Source organism: Tupaia chinensis, unplaced genomic scaffold (assembly GCF_000334495.1).
Source record: "Tupaia chinensis unplaced genomic scaffold, TupChi_1.0 Scaffold000671_2, whole genome shotgun sequence".
Classification (NCBI taxonomy): Eukaryota; Metazoa; Chordata; class Mammalia; order Scandentia; family Tupaiidae; genus Tupaia; species Tupaia belangeri.
This window is the reverse complement of record NW_006160194.1, coordinates 661,464-667,708: the sequence shown is the minus strand read 5'-3', so window position 1 is coordinate 667,708 and position 6,245 is coordinate 661,464. Positions and strand designations below refer to the sequence as shown.

The window sequence follows — 6,245 nt, the reverse complement described above, 5'->3', positions numbered from 1 at the left end:
TGCTCCTCTCTCCCTCTGCCCCCCCAGCAGCATGGGTCCTGTCTCTCTCTCCCTCTGCTCTCCCATCAGCATGGGTGCTGTCTCTCCCTCTGCTCTCCCAGTGGCATGGGTGCTGTCTCTCTCCCTTTGCTCTCCCAGCGGCATGGGTGCTGTCTCTCTCTCCCTCTGCTCTCTCAGGGTCATGGGTGCTGTCTCTCTCTCCCTCTGCTCTCTCAGGGTCATGGGTGCTGTCTCTCTCCCGCTGCTCTCCCAGCGGCATGGGTGCCGTCTCTCTCTCCCTCTGCTCTCCCAGTGGCATGGGTGCTGTCTCTCTCCCACTGCTCTCCCAGTGGCATGGATATGTTGACTTGTGGCTCAGTCCCTACAGCACCTTCCATAGCTTCAGAACGCACTGTCCACACTACTTGAAAAACAAATCCTCTGGGTCAGCAAATGGCATGGTGGTTACAGTGCTGGACTCTCCTTTATGGCCAACTGTGGTTCAAGCCCCAGACCTGGCAACTTGAAAATCATGCTGGGTAGCTGTGTGTGTATGTGTGTGTGTGTGTCCCCAAAATTCCAAAGGAAGATAGAAGGGATTGAGGCATGGCCATCTACCCTGGGAAGTGAGTTCTCACTTTCTTTGTTTTTCTCAGGCAAGCAAATATGCTCTCCAGCAAAAGGTAAAAGAAAACCAAAATCTTTAATTTTTTGGGGGGGGGAGGGAGAGAGGTTTTTGCTATAGGGTGCGTGTGCTTGCCAGAAAGACAGAGAGAGACAGAGAGACAGAAAGCGAGAAGTCACCCCCCCCCCCCCGGGGGGAAGGGCCACACCGCCATCCCTTCTCCTCCATTCTCCCCGCACGCACACGCACTCGGCTTGAGTGTAAGCCACCAGGTCCGAGACTCGAACTGCGGTCGACTACATGGGAGTCCAGCGACATAGCCATTATGCTAACTGCTGGTCCCAAAGAAAACAAAATCTTCTGAAAGGAGTTCAGGAATTGTTTGCTGTCCTCTCCCCTCTTCTGGTGCCCCCATTTCTCACCTGAGGAACCTGTGCTGTGTTCTTAAGTCACCTGGATCTGTTCTGTGTTTTCCTCCCACCCTCAGCATTGCTGTCTTCCCTTCGAGGTACAGTTGGGCTCGTGGTTTCGGCCAGTTTTCCATTCTAGTCTTCCCTCCCCAGTCTCGTTGATGTAACCGTATTCTCAAGGGGGAGAACATTAGTGTGCTCCCCGAGCTCCAGACCCATGCAGAGTTCACCTGGGGTGGTGGGAGGTGGGGGTGACACAGCCATTTTCCTGTTTGACCACTTTTTTTGGAGAGATTTTTGCTATAGGCATGTGCGATTGCCAGAGCAGGAGCAAGACAAAGAAACAGAAAGCAAGAAATCACCTGCTGGGCCATGGCCACGCTGTAGTCTTTTCTCCTACATTCTCCTCTCAGGATTTGGGCACATTTGCACAGGCGCCCGACATGAGTTTTAAGCAGCCGGGTACGGGACTCGAACCGCAGTTGACTACATGGGAGTCCAGCGACAATGTAACCATTACACCATCTGTTGGTCCCATTGATTGTTTGACTTTTCTTAAACAAAAGATAGTACACTAAATTAAATAGGTGCTTTTGCATTCTTCATTTAGTTGCCAGAGGGTGTGCGTATCGTTAGAGAAGGAGAAAGCACACCCCAATGAGGCATGGCCATGCTACCGTCAGGACTTGGGGCACACGCCTCGCATGGTTTTCAAGCCACCAGGGCCAGGACTCGAGCCACAGGTGGCCTTAACCACCAGGAAATATGTTTGGCTCTCTCTTTTTTTTTAAACAGTATATCCCAGAAATTACTCCATATCTGCTCGTGGAGTTCTTTGTTCTCTTTAAATTTGCATAGTACTCCGTCCCGTAAAAATGCCCTAGTTTATTCAGTCTCCCATGAGTGGACGCTTACATAGTTTTCAGTACTTTGCAATTTAAGTAATCTAGTAATGAATAGCTTTGTACATCTGAATTTTTGTCTCTTTGATAAATTCCGTGAAGTGGGATTTCTGGATCAAAAGAGAAATAAAAGAACATCTGTAGCTGTATTAGATATTACAGGGCTCCCTCCTTAGGGGTTCCCTTTCTGTATTCCCATCAGCAGGGTATGACGGTGCTTGCCACCTCGAAGGCTGGCCAGCTTCCCGAGTTTTCAGGACTTTGGAATTTTGCCATCTGATGGCTAAGAGGTGGTACACAATTTTTATTTTCCTTTTCACCTTGTATCTTGTGTGACTGTGTGAGTTATTTAGTGTGTCTTATCCATTTCTCTGTAGGATTTTTTTTTTCATTTTTCTTCAGTTGTTAAAGGAATACTGGCCTTTTATCTGTAATATATATTGTGAATATTTTTTCCAGTTTGCTGTCTATCTCTTGACTTTGCTAGTTATGGATTTTTGCTGTGCAGATTTTTTTTCCCTTTTTTTGGAGAGGTTTTTGCTATAGGGCACGTGCACTCACTAGAAAGACAGAGATCACCCCCCAGGGGGCATGGCCATGCCGCAATCCCTTCTCCTCCCTTCTTCTCTCGGGATCTTGGGCACGCACGCACACACGCCTGGCGTGAGTTTAAGCCGCCGGGTCCGGGACTCGAACTGCAGTTGACTATGTGGGAGTCCAGCGATATAGCCATTATGCTAACTGCTGGTCCCCAGATTTTTTCTTTAATGAGATTTTTTTTTTTTTTTTTGGCTATAGTGCATGCACGCTTGCTGGAAAGGCAGAGCTACAGACAAAGGGACAGAAAGTGAGAAATCACCCCCTAAGGGATGGGCACTCCACGATCCCTTCTCCTCCATTCTCCTCTTGGAGTTTTGGGCACAGGCATGCACACGTACCCAGTGTGTTTCAAGCCTCTGGGTCCGGTACTTGAATCACAGTCGATCACGTGGGAGTCATGCAAATTTTTAATAATTTGTTTTTGTTTTAAATTTGCCAGAAGGCACATGCACTCAACAGAGAGAAAGAGAACGGAGAGGGAGAAGGCGCCCTCCAGGGGCACGGTCGCGCCGCCATCCCTCCCTCCCATCTCCTCACTCTGTCGGGGTTTGGGGGCTGCACGCGCACGCTCTCAGTGTGTTTCCTTCACGCCACTGCGGATGGCCCTTAGACCTCGTGGTTAGCCATACGGGGTCCAGCTCCTTTAACTACTGGTCATGGTGCTGGCCCTAAAAAGTTGGTTTTTTAGTTTATATATTTATTTATTTTAAGTTTTGCTGTAGGGTATGTGCACTCGCTGGAGAGAGACAGACAGAGAGAGAAAAATCACCCCCAGGAGGTATGACCACACTGCAGCCCCTTCTCCTCTCGATATCTTGGGCACACATACACATGTGCCCGGTGTGATTTAGAAGCCACCAGGTGTGAGACTCAAAGTCACACTGTTAGTCCTGTGGGATCCTGCCACCTTACCCTCCATGCCACCTGCTGGCCCCTAAAAACTTTCTGTGTACTCCAGTGTATTTCCCATCCTTACATCTGGATTTCTTCCCCCCAATTTACCAGAGGGTATGCACTCTGGCCAGAGAGAGAAAGCGAGCACCACCCCCTCTGGGGCATGGCCACACCACAGTCCCTTCCCCGGTTCTCTGCCACGCTGGGATTTTGAGCATGCACACATGTGTGCTCGTGTGTTTTTCATGTTGTCAGGGCCAGGATTTGAGCCACATGGGCTCTGGCTCCCCTAACAACACTAACCCAGTAAGCTGGCCCTGCATCTAGATTTAGTCATAGATAGAAATGGTATTCCCTTCCCCAGAGAGAAAGGAAACCAGTATTCAAGGAGTTTCACTCTCCCACTGGCACCATCTCACCTCTTCTGCAGAGGACTTCTGATCTCTTGACGGTACTAGCATATGTGGCTCAGAGTGTATCTAAATTTACTCCTAGCCGAATGTCTCTAACTAAGTGCTAACTTGTTTATTTAAGTATTTTTCCCCAGTGGTTTGAGATACCACGCCATAGACCCAGTGTCTTTATGTTTTGGGTCATCGGAAAAGTCATGACATGTTTTTCTATACAAAAACGCATCGTGACTTTTCCTCCGCCCAGTAGCTGGTTTGTGTTTGGACAGTCTCATGGTCCCCTGCTCTTCCATGTGCTGGCGCCATCTCGCTCTATAGTGGCTTGTGGTAGGTCGTGACATCATGCAGGGCGAATCCCACTGAATCCTCTGCAGTGTTTTCTAGCTATCCTTATTTTTTTTTTTTTTTTTTCCTTTTCTGTTATTTTAATTTGACCAGAGAGGGACAGAGAGAGAAAAATTGAGAAAGCAAGCTACCAGGTCTGGAACTCGAACCACAGTGAACCAGTACCCTTAACTACCACACCACCTGCCAGCCCCTCTAGCTATTCTTGCATGTTTTCCCCACATGAACTGCAATATCACCTCGTCTCAACAAAACACGGCAGTGATTTTTTCATTTGTCTTAGTCCGATAGGCCCTCTCCGTCTATAGATTCAGATTTTTTTTATTTCTGGAAAGTTCATATTATTTTACTTCCTCTATGGACTCTGCGTATAGATTGTGCCTTTGCCGGTCCTCTTTCAATCTCCAGCCGCTCTGTGTGTGTCTGTGTCTGTGTACACGCATGCCACGTGTGTACACGCAGAATGTTATTTTTATTATTTTTTAATTAGCAGATTGTTATTTTTATTATTTTTAAATGATTTCTCACTATGCCACGATCTCCCCCATCTCGCCTCCCACACAGCTGAGACTACAGGTGCATGCCACGGTACCCAGCATTTTAGGGTGGGTTGGGAATTGAACCGGAGCCTGCCAAGTGGCCTCAGCCTCCTGAGCAGCAGTGTCCAGCTACACTGGCCTGGCTAAGCCTCTCTCGGCTCTTTTTACTTCTTTATATGTTTTGTTCTAGATCTTTTCTCCTTTTCTTCAGTGCCTTTCATTTCATTTTCCTTTGAATTTATTCTCCTTTGTGTATCTTAAAATTTAGTCATTATTTCTGATGATAATTTATCTTTTCTCCTATTTCTTCCCTGAATTAAATTGGCTCTTTGTTTCCTCCTGGTTTTTGTCCATTTTCTAATAGTTTGTCCCCCATTCATTGTGGAATTTTGTTTTCTTTTTCATATTCTTGAGTGCCTGAGGCTATCTCAGTTTGGAGCTACGGTAGAGGGCTTGTTTTGTTTCCCTGTGGGTTTGGTTTGGTTTTCGGTCAGAATCGTCATTCTTTGCCCACATTAGTGAGCGTCCCATGTTGTTCAGAGCAGCTGGTCCTGCTGTTGGTGTCACTGAGGTTCCGTGGCACGCGTGGCCAGTGTATGGATCGTGCTGCCGCGGGACACGTAGGTTGCTTTTGCTGTCTGGCTGCTGTGCGCAGTCTGGCGGGAGCGACCTCTCTCTGTGCTGTGTGACCGCTTCCTTTGCGGTGAAGTTCGTGCTGCCTTTACTGCTGTCCACAGAGGCCTGATCTGCCAGGAGGACCAGGGCTGTGCGTGCGGCCTCCCCACTGATTGTGACGTGCACAGGGGCCGCTCGGCATGGCCGTGCAGGGACTGGCCTGGTTCGCTGGTGCTCTGTCCCTTGCCCGGTGTCACTGTGGGTGGGCCCCTCAGCTTCCCCACGGGGAGTGGGGGAGGACGGTGCTCTGTCCCTGGCTGGCATTCCCCACGGGGGGTGGGGGAGGACGGTGCTCTGTCCCTTACCAGGCGTTCCCCACAGGTGATGGAGGATGGTGCTCTGTCCCTTGCCCGGTGTCACTGTTGTTGGTGGGGGAAGACGGTGCTCTGTCCCTGGCCCGGCATTCCCCACGGGGGTGGGGAGGACGGTGCTCTGTCTGCCTGCAGCAGTCTTCCCCAGGTCTTCACCTGACTCTGGCTTCATGCAGCCCCCATGCGTCTCTTCCCAGTGGGAGCCACCACTTGCCCCTCCACCCTCACGCCTCTGCTGGGCACTGGTTTTGTTACCTCATGCGCCTGCCACCGAGGCTGCACTGCAATGCCGTCCAAGACAGATGCAGCATGCCCTCCTCTGACCTTGGCCGGTCTGCCCGCCGGTGGCACGATGGCAGGCCTGGCGCGTCCACCCCACTCCATGGTGGCGGGACAGTGGCACCCGGTGCAGGAGGCACTGGGGGACAGCGAGCTACCTAGGAGTGGGGTTAGGGTAGGAGTAAGAAGGGAGCCTCACCTGGCTGATGGCGTCAAGTGAGTGGCAGCAGGGGACAGCTGCTTCCATGGCAGCGGCCCCCCCTGGCCGGGTTCACA

General features: G+C 50.3%; 1 protein-coding gene across 2 annotated transcripts in view; it reads left to right on the top strand.

Annotated features, from left to right (window-relative positions):
* The window catches only part of CDC42BPB (CDC42 binding protein kinase beta), a gene marked incomplete at its 5' end in the record, with an annotated part of 125,229 nt that overhangs the window by 62,499 nt on the left and 56,485 nt on the right, over nucleotides 1-6,245 (top strand).